Source organism: Ammodytes marinus (assembly GCF_949987685.1).
Source record: "Ammodytes marinus genome assembly, chromosome: 12".
Taxonomy (NCBI): domain Eukaryota; kingdom Metazoa; phylum Chordata; class Actinopteri; order Uranoscopiformes; family Ammodytidae; genus Ammodytes; species Ammodytes marinus.
The window spans coordinates 5,742,544-5,756,602 of NC_137216.1; the positions used below are offsets into that span (position 1 = coordinate 5,742,544).

A 14,059-nucleotide genomic window follows, 5' to 3' on the forward strand; every position below is an offset into this window, starting at 1 on the left:
TGACACTCCTGCAGCGCGCTCACGACCAGACGTGAACCGTACACGGTGAAATCTCCCATAAAAAAACTGCATAACCCACTGATTTTCGGATTTCTATTCTATTTTTAAAGTCAACTTGAGCGCAAGTGGAAAACCGGTCATTCGGTCGACACATTCACATCCCTAATGCATATAGAGAAAGTAATAAAAACAGCCTACCACACCACAAAGAATGATCAGACCTTCATCTCTTATTTTTTTTTTATGTTTGAACATGACTTCTGCAGGTGAACTATTCATTAAACTGCCCAAATTCAAGAATAAAAACAACCATCAAACTACTGGACTTTAAAATACTGGCCGACTCTTTCAACATACTTTCAGTTGTAGGCTTCTAATTCAATATGTTTGCCTGGTTTTATATTATGTGTATGAGCAATATCAACATTTCATATAGGCTAATTAACTAAAAGAAAATAGATATTCCCTTTAGATCTGGTTATCTTTCTTTATTTTTCTAATACAGGTATTATAATTATTGACACTAAATTATGAAGAAAAAAAAAGTGTGTGCAGGGCCAGTGAAAATATACAAGGGGCCAGTAAAACTCGGATCCACTGGCCCGGCGGGCCAGTAGGAAAAAAAAGTTATGTTGAACCCTGTGTCCATATGGAAAGTCCAAGTGATCCAGTCAAATTGAACAACTTAGTTATTATTATCTTATAATATCTTGTAATAAAAACTCCTTCATACATGCCTTTTTGTTGTTGGCTTACTTCCAGGAGCTCCATTTGGTATTCTTGTTCGGAAGACTATTTTAACGAAGCTTGTTATGACTCAGCGAAAAAACATTCAACAGCTAAGTGTTGCTGCATTTGAATGATCTTCTGAGAGTCCCATTCACTCAGACATAGCCTTATAGACTTGGCTCATGATCCACCTGCAACACAATCTACAGCTGATTGCTACTGTAAAAGGCCACGCTTAACATGTTCCCTCATGGAGCCCAGAGCTGAAATCTTGCTCTGAGGTATATTAAAGTTCTATACATGATTGGCTAAGGGTGTACAATGCCAATTCACTAATTGATATTAATTGATTTAATTGCCATGTTTGTTTACTCTCTAGGCGCTACACACTTAGACAGTCATTTTGATTGCATGGTTGTCCCTGTGTCATATCCCCACAGCTGGGGAGCATGCCTCAGCCTTCGCTGCTGGACATATATCACCAATAGCGATTGGTGAAGTAGTGGTGCGTTTTGTCTCTTGCCTCCATTGTTTTTCAACTCTGATCTTCCTCCTTCCGATAGTAGGCTATATCGTTGTCAAATTACTGCATTTCTCCATGACACAACAGACTGTCATCATCAAAGATCCCAAAGTGGAGCAACACTGTGATCCTATTTTTGGTATTGATCATTTTCTAATTAAACCTAGGGGGATTGATGGCTATTTCCCCAACACTCTGGCCTGACATTATCTACAATCACATCCATTGGCCCAAGGGTGTCTCAATGTTTTCTTCTTTTTTTTTCTCGGTTCATGTGTCACACGTGATATCTCATACACAGCTGAATGAACTTTGGAAAGCACTTGGAGGAATGATGCATTCTATCAGCCATGTTGGGGGTATACAATTGCCTGTGGCCATAATAGGAGAAGGGTTTGAAACAACACGTGCATGCTCTTTTTCAGAAACTCCCTTCTTCCAACCATGCACTTCAACTGCCATTTAATAAGAGTTCTCTGTAGCAGTTAGTGTAAAGAGTCTTATTGAAGGACCACAAAGCATTTCTGACTTTTCTAAACTGGATTTTCCCTGCTGGTCTTGAGACTCTAACCACTGCCAGTTAATGTGTTTTGCTTTACCTCCAGTATACATTGCTGCCCACTCTTTTCACTAAATCATAAAGATCATTTAAATTGTAGGCAAGGAGTTTGTTTAATTTTTAGAGACAACTACCCTAGCTGTGTCTGATCACAAACAACTTATGTACCTTGGTTTCCTGTATTTTATGCACCTTCCAGGGTTTCCCAGAACACTTGTGAGGCCCGGTGGCAGTAGTTCCGCAACGATTTGGTGAAATCATGCAATTGCGATTATAGTGGACACTAGGGGTGTGCACGGTTACACGTGTACACGTTTGTAAATCATAACCGTTTAGGAAAAATCAATAAACGAAAACCGTTCTTTTTTTTTTTCAAATTTTCTTTTTTTCAAAGTTTTGTATGTGTGTGTGCACGCTCGCCTACAAGACGGCGGGCGCACGAGGACAATGACGTCACGGTTAACCGTGTACATGAAAAAAAATCCGTCGTGTACACGGTTAGACATTTTTGTAAACGTTCACACCCCTAGTGGACACTATTGAGATTTGCAATATAATAACTCAATGGTATTATGATTTTACTTGCTTGGTTTTCAAGGAAAAAAACTACTGAAAATGTAGGTTTATTTCTTAATTTAAAAGGGTTCGATCCAAAACAATAACCAAAGACAGAGCTTGATTTCGTCATGGATCATAGGAATAGCTTAGACGAGAGAATACAGTAGGGCAAGGCATAATTGTGGTCCATCACTACCGAACAGTTAAAAAAAAATTGCCTTGAAAATAAATGCACTCCTCCAAACGTCAATGACAGTAGCAGTCTGGCTCTTCTGTAAACCTACTAAAACTTCCCTGACCTTCACTCTCATTCTTTTAGGGCTGAACATTTACTTTTTGGCTTACTACCCTATGGTGGCTGGTAGATGAAACATATTTACCAGCCAGCAAGATTTATTACCAGCCAGAAATAATAAATTGCTTTTAACTATTGCATTTTGTTAATATTACCTTTTAGCATGTCATCTTGGCATCATTGGAGATTCTCTGTCAATATTATAGTGGTGTGAATATATTGCAAAATGCAGATAATAGCCTATATTAGCATAGTTGGTGCCTTTTTGTTGGGCATCAACCTGGGCTTCATGCGGCGCTTATGCCCCTGAGACACAGCTGCATGGAGCCCAATGCTGGAGCCTCATGGTGTCGGTGTGTTTCTGTTGCATGAAACGGACGGCTGAGTAAAAAAACTTGCATTGTAGACAGACAGTAGCCTGTGGACTATAGTAAAAGTGCCTGCGAGTGCGATGTCGCTGCTTGCTGCAGCCGAGGCTTCGCCCCTTGTAGCGAGTGTATATAGAAAAGGAATGGCTGCCATAATGTTCATGAGCCCACAGGAATAAGTATTGCAAACTTCAAGCTTTCTGTGCTATTCCTTCTCCCAGTACAACTCCCACACTGCAGACAAGTTGCTAGTGACATGATGCACTGCAGGGCTGTGAAGCGCTGCCTCTTCCTATCTGTTTCAAAATAAAAGTAAACTGACGATACGCCAGTTAAATGCTTTAAATATAAATCTGCAGATTAAGGACATTTTCAGTTTGTATTAGCAGTATACTACCTATCTGATCATTGCATGTCCGTGGAAAAATGTATTTAAAATAAATCATCGATGCTTGGCATGGCAGGGGTCAGTTTAGGCATGGCTGGCCGCCATGGCTAGAATACACTGGGGGAATGGGGTTGTTCTGTGTGTTAGTCATAAACCTCAGAGAGGGTCTCCATCCAGATGCCTTAAATCATATCCATCAACTGTTTTGCAAAACAAACAGCAACCAATTTTACCTTGCGTTTAGATACACCTTATGGCAGGGAATGGAAATTAGTACACATATGGCGCATCAGCCATCACAAAGACAACAAACAAACAATCGAACTGCTGGGGAGTGAATAAATGTTCAGAACTGCAGCAGAACGGGCTCCGCTTAGCAGATTTTACAAGTTCAGACATTGAACAATGCAAAATTTGGGGTAAGAATCTAAAAATAAATGCACCCTTGTTGATGGTTGGAGATGCATTTCTGTGCTTATACGGTAAAGCAGCTTAACAGATTAGAAGACAATACAAGAAAAATCATTTTAAAACTACCACGTTCACTGGGAGATGGACTCTTAAACAAGGTGCCAGTTGCTTCCAGATAACCATGTCTTTATTTGATCTTGTGCCACGTTAAAAATGGAGCATGCCACATAATCATCCAAGCTAAGAATGCATGGGAACCTTCTCCAGCCAGCCAGCCTGGCATACCCCTGGAGGGGCTAGAGGATAACAGGTCTTGCTTTGAAAATGGGGGGCATACCCTTTTTATTGAATTATCTCCACTGACTCACTGAGTTTCCATTCATGTTGCTGAGAGTACCGAGACACTCAGTTACTGCATTGTAATACAGTACTACAATGGATTAGATGTGGAACATCTTCCCTTGGCAACTGGTGACTCTGATATCAAGCATCAAATTATACTGTGACACACACACACACACACACACACACACACACACACACACACACACACACACACACACACACACACACACACACACACACACTTAAGCACAGTGAACAAGGAAAGCTTGTTCTTCTATGTGAATGAGTAGCTACGGCTGAATGGTTGAGTGTGTCCCCTGTTCTGTGGGGTCGACAGCCCAAGGAAGATTAGGAGGAAGCACATCAAATGAATGAGAAAGGAATAAAGAAGAGAGGTGAGCGGGGAGGGAAAAGAAGCCGATGGCTCAGGAAAAAACCCACTGAATTACACTTGCTTTAAAAGAATTATCTCTGAGGATGTGTGACCGCACACACATGTGATATCTCCAGGCTGAAATCTCTCATTAAATCTACATGAGTCCAATCAACCCCACCCATTGCTAATCTATTTTTTATTTTTTTATTACTTTAACCTCTTCTTCACCTCCCGTACCCACATTATACATTCACGTTTATTTTTGGAAGTGTGATTCTGCATTATTCATTAGAACCTTGGTCTCATTCGTGGCAAGCCTTATGGGTGGCCTGCAAAATGCTGAGGACGAAACATAGAAAAATGACAAACACATTTTGGCTAACCATTTCTACAGCTGCCAGTTGTGGAGTCACATTAAAGCTCTTGGGTCTGCTGTTGACTGGGAGTGGGACCCTAATCACCAGATAGTCTGTGTCACAAACCTGGTGGCCGGCGCAGTCGACAAGGAAGTCCAGGGTGGGGCTGGGTTGTTGTAAATGGAAGCTGGTTTTAAAATAGTCAGCAGCATCCCAGACGTGCGTCACCACAGCCAGGCCACAACACAGCTCGCTGCTCTTTCTCCCTTTCTTATTTCCATTCTGTTCAGCTAGCACCCTGCTCTACACCGTCACACCACTTCCACTTTGGCATACAGATTACAGAATATTCCCTCACGGTACCTTTTATTTCCTTAACAAATGTTTCATAATTAGAATAACCATCACTTAATTTGACTCAATTAGTTTTTAACAAAGTGTGGAAACGTCATGTTATCTAGATACCATCCCATGGCAACCTTGGTACATAGGTCAGGCAGCTGGTTGATTGGTCCACCACTGTGGTCCATACTGAACAATTTACAACTATTGGAGGGATTGCTATTCAAACAGACATCCATTCCTCTCTCAGGATTGATTTTAACAACTTTGTAACCCCTTAACTTTCCATGAACATAATCTTCAGGGTACATCTTCAATTTGTCAAATTATTTGGTTTGTGACCAAATACCTGCACACCTAATGACATTCCCTTAAGCCTCAGCTGTACATTGTGCATGTAGAGCATGCCCTAATAGTGTTTAGTGAGGTAATCCAAGTGAATAGGATTGATAAAATGCGATGATAGCTACTTTATGTCTTCAATACATGTGGTTACCATTAGTTTTACGTCATTCTTTTAAACGTTTCCATATCCGTCTACATCGGCCCAGTGTAAAACACTTTTACTATGGAAAAGGAAGATTCTCTCATTCATTCAGTTAGTCGGTCACGAGACTTGGTATTGTCAGAGTCTCTCCGTTGAACACAACACCAAACCATTAACCTCAACTCTGACGTTGGTTCTGACCTATAGCGTATAGGTCGCAGATCAATCCAACTGATGCCTCACAAAGACGCACATTTAGTATAAATTCATTGACTAATGTGCATTTATGATTTGAGGTGGTAAAGGCAACTCCTGTTTCATGCACTTGGCCATGGGTGTGGACTGAGACGTAGGAATACAACTTCAGGAGATGTTAACAAACCAAGATGTACCCAGACCTTCACACTGTATATAAGCCCATAAATCAGTCTCCGTATGCACAGATTCTTAAACATATTTGTTATTCATTTGTAATGACGTACAATTGTAAGTAATAGATAGGTCTTGCAAAGAGATAAGGGAAAGATTAAGTAGAGGTAAGGAGAGAGTGGCGGAAGAAAAAGTGCCCTAAGTAGATTTACAGCTTGAATGCGTTATGAAAGCATCTCACAGTTTGCTGCACAGAGCTCTTTAGCCTCAGCGCTTACAGTTTACCTCTCCTTACGCTTACTTCGTTTCTCGACTGCCGTATTTAGAAGCGGCCCTTTCCCCAGTCAGTGGATAACATCATTTTGTACTTTCTTTAGATAACTCACCTGTTGAGCACATAGTACACTCATCTAGCTTTAGGCAATCGGTCCACCGCTGTCGCACGGCATTATGAATAGAGTTTGATGGGTTGTCATAGGGACATGAGTAATGTACACTCTGGAGGGTTGTGTCATCTGGAAACTGTGATGACAATGATTAAAAGTATCCAAATAAACGCCTTTCCAAAGGGATTTCAGCTCTTCAACATTCACCGTGTTTGTATTGCACTGAATAAATGCCCATTATAAAAGTCAATCATTGAGTCATTGATGTATTAGAGTTAGACCAACGGAAGCTGTTATCTTGCTTTAAGAACACTATGGTTTTGATTTCAGTATAAAGTTCATGTTTGCACTGACACACTCTCGTATATATTGAGCTCCGATTTAAGAGCCATTGGTCTGTTTCATATTTGATTTAGGTCAGGACCTCATTTGACTGTGTATACATGTGGTACCAGTGCAGGAAGAGCGAGTGCTAAACCCTCCGGGCCAGAGAGGATGTTTGCTAACTCAACCCATCTGTCGTAGTTGCCAAGTGTATACCATGCTAATCAAAAACTTGTTCTCTTTGAGTAGGAACAAATTTGCAATATTTAAATATCCAAGCAAAAGTACAAGTTCACTGCTGTGGTTTTTGCCTGAAACCAAAACAAACTGCTTGTACAATTGATGCAATAATAGAATAAGAAGAACAGCATGGCATACATCACCTCTATTTACATAGCTTTGGCATTAAATCATGTCCAGTGTTTATCTTTAAAATGATTTTGTAATTTAACACAATAATGGTGTCCTGATCTCAGTCTCTTTTCTTGTTTTAAGTCTCTGTGTGTGTGTTGTGTGCAGGTGTATTGCTGCCTCAATGTAGTGGCTATATTGTAACATACCGTACACAGTCCAAGTTATTCTCAATTAAAACCACTGAGCTTGCAGACTCCAGTGAACACAGATGGGTAAAGCCACCACATAGCCAGTACCCGACTACTGATATCCAGACATTAACTATTAGTTTATAACCTTGGCTGAAAGAAAAATACACAGGTCTTGCCGGTACCATTAGCAGTTATTCTCACACGCACGCACGCACACAGACACACACACACACACACACACACGTACACACAGTTTTGCCTGTGGTGACACCTTGGGATCACAATGTAAGTGATGGAGTCAGTCAACCGAGGGTGACCTCTTTTAATACAGCTGCTCTGTTTGGTCCCCCTCTAATGAGTGGCTGTGACTCCTAATCTATAATGTGTACAAAAGCCGGAGGGTTGATTGGCCTGATGGTGTGTTTGTGTGTGTGCGGTATGTGTAGCCTGTGTCAGACTCGGTTATCCAAAGTGCCTCTTCGACATCATTTATTTTGATGGGCTGACAATTATTCATGAAGCTGCTGTGTTTCAACATTTAGCCTTTTGTAGTGATGTCAACAGTTGCTCTGTTGATGTGTACCTCTTAAGTGTAATAACCAGTTGTGCTTTAAAGGACAACTGTGGTCAAAAGAAAGGGCGAGCAATCTAATATTTGTTCAGCAGGGATTATATGTTGATGATGTCTTCTACACAAGACATCTTTTAATTCTTACAACTCATAAAAGTAACAATCACATGGTAATGGTATGAGTAGTATGTCCTCAAATGATTACTCAGAGTTGTTACAAGAATGGTGATGCACCTGTTGCCCTTTGTGGATATTTACAGAAAAACTATAAAGTGTATCAGTTTAAACAAATACATATGATGTATTTGTACTGTTATTTATTGAATACATTTCGAAAAGGATTAAGAAATGATCACATTCTGATTAATTCACAATTTTACACAAAGTCCCCACAATTTCGGAATTGGGGTTGTATGTTAACCTCAGGACGGTTCATTCATTTACACAAACATAGCTTAGTGCTTTTTCGTTCCTAAAGTATTCCATTAAGACTCACGTCACACATTGAATGTCATGCTCATGTTGCGTCAGTAGAGCGTTCATGTCACATGTTGACGTCAATAGGGCAGCTTTGATCACATGCATAAAAAGATCGGAGGGGCTTATCCTTTCTCTCAAAAACGTAATTAACAGGGTTACGTTCACTGTCCATGCATGCTTATTATTTGCACTATTCTTTGCTCCTGTTCACATTCACATTGACAGTCTTTATAGCAATCTGTTATTGGCCGCTGAGCAGCTCCCTTGGATTGATTGATTGGCTATGCTCAATACCTTTGCTGCAACATTGTGAGCAAATGAGCACAAACGATCCGGTGTGCGGCTTCCATCCCAATACCTGACTGCACTCTTTCAAAAGTGAAGGCTTTTTGGCAGGCAAGGGGCTCAAACACTGTCAGCTGTCACACCATCTGCATAATGACGCAAAGCTTATTGCAGTCATCTATAACATCACAGCATCATCTGGTCTGTCAGTTTCACCTGCCACAGTATGCCATGCGTTTCAAAGGGAATTTTAAGATAAGACAACTCGTGGGTTCGTGTTTTAGTTTGCGCTTTATTGATGGATTGAAGTTTAGGATGTCAGAGATTTGGAAGCTGAAACAGATAAGCAATACAACAGATAAATCAAATACAAAAAAACACAGGGTGTTTGTTCAGGCAAATGCAGCAGGCTGTGAATAATAACTCTGTGGCAATGGGAAGTCCCTAGAAAAAGGTCATGTAAAATTAAAGGATGTTTTAACTAGCCGACTTACACTGTCATTCATCATTAATGGTAATTGAAGGTTTGTCTTTGTTCTAAGCCCAAGACCACTGTCTGTTAGGAAAGTTCCAGTGGTTTAAAGAAGACGCTCTGGGTTGTTTTTTTGATGCCTTGTGTTTCCCAGAGATCAGGATACCATGACACAAAGCATCAGGAATAAGACCAGCTTTACACAGCCGGTCAGGATTAGAAATGCCTTGAATAGCCCTGCAACAATATATACAGTATTTTATTATTTCCTTGCTGTGGAATCATCTATAGAGATCTGGCCATAGATTTTAAGCGCAGAAGTTTTAATTTAGACTAGTCGACTAGTCTGATACGTAAGAAACAGTGAAAAAACAAAGCACTTGCGTAAATGCTTTAGGAGCTTTCAGCCTTAACATTGTCTAGACAATTACCAATCCATTACTGTAAATGCTGTGGTAATGTGTGACGCGCACTGTTTATTATTAAGACTGTGCACATTAGGGCCACAAACACGTTCCTTCTCACACATTTAATCTTCGAGTCGACTTGATGGGCAATACACTACTAACCGACTAGTATCCCTGGTGCAGACTAGTGAGGCAGCGGACTTTTAAACGTTAAACCAACTAGTCATTTGCGTCACTATTTTCTATGATTATGTTTATCAGTTAAAAGTGGGGGAAAAATACCTGTTCATTTTTTTTTCATAGTGGAAGTTAGTGGATTCATATGGATGAGATGAAGGCATTACTCCTGGGACAACGGAGACACAGCAAGTCTTCCTTCACTGACTCCAAAAACAAGAGAGGGAGGAGGGCAACATGGACTGCATTTTTATCAGTTTGGTCTGCCAACTGTTCTGGAAACCAAACTCTAAGAGGACTTAAGCCCATTGATGAACCAATATTGCTTAAGTTATTTAGCATATATTGTCTTAAGTTATCGGTAGCAACAGCGGCACTCCTTAACTAAGAGAAAATCACAAACGCTTTTCTGACCCTGGTAAAAATAATGTAAGAAATGCAAGTCAGTTGTTTCTCCCTCTGGAAATGGAGTTAATTGCGCCTTCTCGAAAGTTTTGGATTAGCTCTGTGGACGCAACATGAACGGCAGTCATCACTCCAAACGGCTTTTGTTTCTACAGGTTTCACAAATTAGGACGCAACGTGACGTGCAAAAGCTCATTTAAGAATCAGCAACCTTAGCGCTTTTTGCAACTGCTTCATTAACATTAGAATTGCTTAGCAGTCGTGTTTTTGAACGTATCACAATTGACATCTGCCACCCTGTTCGGCTGCTCGTGTGGGTTTTTCTGCAGCGGTATTTACCAGGAATGCAGAGTCTGGGCAAAAGAAAACACTGAATCAGGGGGCTGTGTTCAATAAGACTTGCAGCTTCTAAGGATTTGGTAACAGACTTAGCCATAACAGTGGAAAAGGACTGGCAGGGATTGCACCACATGATGCAAAGGGTCATCTCATGGGTACAGGTTTTTCCCTCCTCCATTACAGTCAATAGTGCATCCTGATGCATTGTCCTAATGAGATTTCACTTTGTCACAGGGCTTGTGTTTCACTCACCACAGACATTCTCATCACTTGAGAGCGAGCAACCTTCAACCTTTTCTGTCACCTTTTTTTTCCCCTCTGCCCATGATAGTTTAACTAACGAGGCAAGGCAGAACCTCCACAGCAGAGAGTATAGTTGTGCCTGAAATGTCTTAAACTCAATCCAAAGTATTCACTACTCTGACAAATTAGCTGTAGTGCCCCCAGAGACTCGGCTAAAGCACTAGCATAGCTTGCCTGTCCATCTCTTTTGTCAGATTATTTGGTCCCACTACAAAGGAGAGGGAAAACACAAGTTGAGTCATGGTTAACTCACAGCTGACTTATGTATCAAATCTCACGCTTTATGAATCTAAAAACTTCCAAAGCTCTTTGACATAAACCAAATAGATGCTCCACTTACTTTGGCGGGCTTGTTCTTTTGTCTGTACACCGTTGCTGAATATATGAGCCATACAGGTCAATACAATGAAACGGGATTGTGTTTATCCCTAACTCTCTTTTAAGACCATTCATTTTAAAAAAAAGTCGGTGTTATCTACATTCCCTTGGGACACTAGGTCCAGATGTAGTTGTGATAAATAAGTGTTGATCCAGAAATGAGGAATGGCAATTTTAGTGGAATATTGTATTTGGCGTTAAGCTTTTTATCCAGTATGGCATAACATGAAGCTACTTGCTAGGAGTGGTATTTGATATGGCTTTGGCTGTGTGTCACTGTATGCCCAATAACGCAAGGCCAATATGCTTTGGGTGACTCTTTCTGAACTTGGTTTTAGCAGGGAAAGACATCCGTGCAGGGTCACATGCATGCGCACAGGCACTCTGCATGGCAAAATATGTAAATGGGGGCTAACTTTGTTGAAGGTGACTCCTGTGCAAGAGATCCTGGTGGCAGCTCAGAGAGGTATAGAGCACCTTGGTGGATGTTGCGTGGTGAATACAAATGATGGATACACACACACACACACACACACACACACACACACACACAGAGGATATTGGATGGTGTGGAAGCTGGATATTGTTTTAATTTTTTTCATCCAACTGGCCCTTATGCCCACTCTGATACCATATTGTCCACTCTACAACACTCACCCCGCACACCTTTAATTTTTGGTATTTTTAAAGGACATGATGAGGTTTTTAGAAGAAATATGCTAATCCTGTAACTCAATATCTAAATACATGTTTTCAATTACCTTCGCTTGCTCTTATTGGTTTTTGTATTCTATTATTGTATAATATTTTACACCGCTGTTGTCATTTCACTGCGGTTCATTTGAATTTGTACAGCATTTCGGTCAACTATTGTATTTTCTGTGCTATGTACGGTAAATACACTTGACTTGACCCTCCATTGCTCATGCATGTCACCTTGGATCAGCATTGAATGCGACTTGTGTCTTTAGCTTTTTTGTTGGGCAGGTTTGAGAGTAACTCGATTTCAATTCAACCAAAAAGAAAAAGCCTACCATTCAGGGTTCAGTCCGGGCTAAACCGAGCCAGTATCACTCCCTGTTTTTTTTTATTTTTTTATTTGCTTTCAAGATGGCATCTCTCCTCGTGCCTGGGGAATCACTGTCACTAATGTGATGGGACAATTGGACAGCATCTGCTCCTCCTTTTTTTTTTTTTTTTCTCCACGCCCTGTGCGGATGCCTCGGCTGTTTACGGCCACTCTGTTATTAAGTGTTGTTGTGCCGACGTGTCGTGGTATTGGCTGTGGTTGGTGCAAGTTTAGAGTCAAAAGGCCCAGGGCGGGGTCAGTAGGTCTGTGGTGGGGGCCACTGTGTTTGTTTCTTCTTCTCATGTCGCTGTGGTCCGTGACATCCTACCGACTGCCTGCAGAGTTTTCTTGGCCTTGTTTCGCTTCATCGCCGCTCCGGGTTGAATGAGCGGGATGTCCTCAAAAAAAAGTCATGTGTCGGCTTCTCTTAAGAAATCATGAGCCCTTTGCGTGACAAAGCCAGTCCCTTTTTTCTTTAGCACTACAGTTAAAAAAACAGTGTCTTTATCGAAAGAATGTTGGGAATATTTTTGATGGCCTTTTTATAAAGAAATAAATCTAATAGCTTCAATGATCTCAGTTTAGTTTATATATGTTTTTTTTTTATATTAACAGAGAACATTATGCTGTATGAGCAAGTCTTGATTACTTTTCTTAAGGAGCAACGTCTCACTTATATTGATGTGCATTTTTTTCCCCTGCAGGTGCTGTTTGACCCATTTGTGGACTGCAAAGGATTGGCTCATAAAACAGCTCTACCCTTGACTACTCAGTGCAACGGTGAGTTCAGAACTGTTATTTTTCTGGAATTTAGGGGCACTCCTGCATTAAGACTAGTTACAGGTGCAACAGTGGGATTCCTAGATGACCAGGCCTATTGCAGACATATTTCTGGGAGTGTGAGAGAACAAGAGAGAAGTACAATGAGGGAACAAAAAAGCCCAAAAAAGACAGCGTGCTAAAGAAGGTTTCCATTGATGCAGGATACGCAGCTGCTCACTTGGCAGTGCAACGACCCACTCGCTGTTGTCCCCTTTGATCAACATAATCTAGTCATGTCAACATCAAGAGTTAGCCATTGATATCGTATATGCTAAACAAATTGAGCGTTGTGTCCCACGTTGCAGTGTGCTTTACAACATGAATCTTTCAACCCTGGACGTATGCCAGTGGATAGCCACACAGGAGTAACGTTACCAATCGCTCATAAATGAAGAGGGTTCATATTCATTACCAGACGAGACAGAATTTGTACTGAGGTGTAACTTATACATGCACCTGATGCCAAGTCACCTCGCCCCATAGTGTTCACCTTCACATAGGCGGTGTATATGTGCAGCTTTTTAAGCTCTCTTTTCCTCCCTTTGTTCCCAGAGGACTTTTGCGAAGAGAACAATTCATATCTATGCGCCAGTGTGGCTATTTTTAGCACGGCTCAAATATCAGGGGATCCTGGACTCTTCCTGCATATCTTGTTGTCTCTCTTTGCCTCCTGTCTCCTCCACTTACCCTCATCCGATCCAATCTCCGAAGCCTCGCTCTGTTGTCTCAGGAACGATAGGGGGCATGGGAATACATTTTAGCACTGCAAATATACCGTACACTACCCATGTCCCTTCTTGTTCTGGTGACTGGTTCACTAAAGATGATGGTCCGTTCACTCATCACTGGGCACACTACTCTGTTGCCTGAAACAAATGGTTGTGTAATAGCCTCTGTGGCACTGGGAGAGCTTTTTTAAAGCCTTAACACAGTAGTAGTTCAACTTTGATTGTGGAGTTTGAAAGACATGTGTCAGGAATCATGAACCAA

General features: G+C 41.1%; 1 protein-coding gene across 1 annotated transcript in view; it reads left to right on the plus strand.

Moving 5' to 3' along the window:
• The window catches only part of adarb1b (adenosine deaminase RNA specific B1b), a 109,809-nt gene that overhangs the window by 25,578 nt on the left and 70,172 nt on the right, over window positions 1–14,059 (plus strand). Inside the window, exon 2 of the mRNA XM_080038225.1 lies at window positions 12,952–13,027. The gene's annotated coding sequence lies outside the window, so the exon portion shown is untranslated. The remainder of the gene's footprint in view (window positions 1–12,951; window positions 13,028–14,059) is intronic.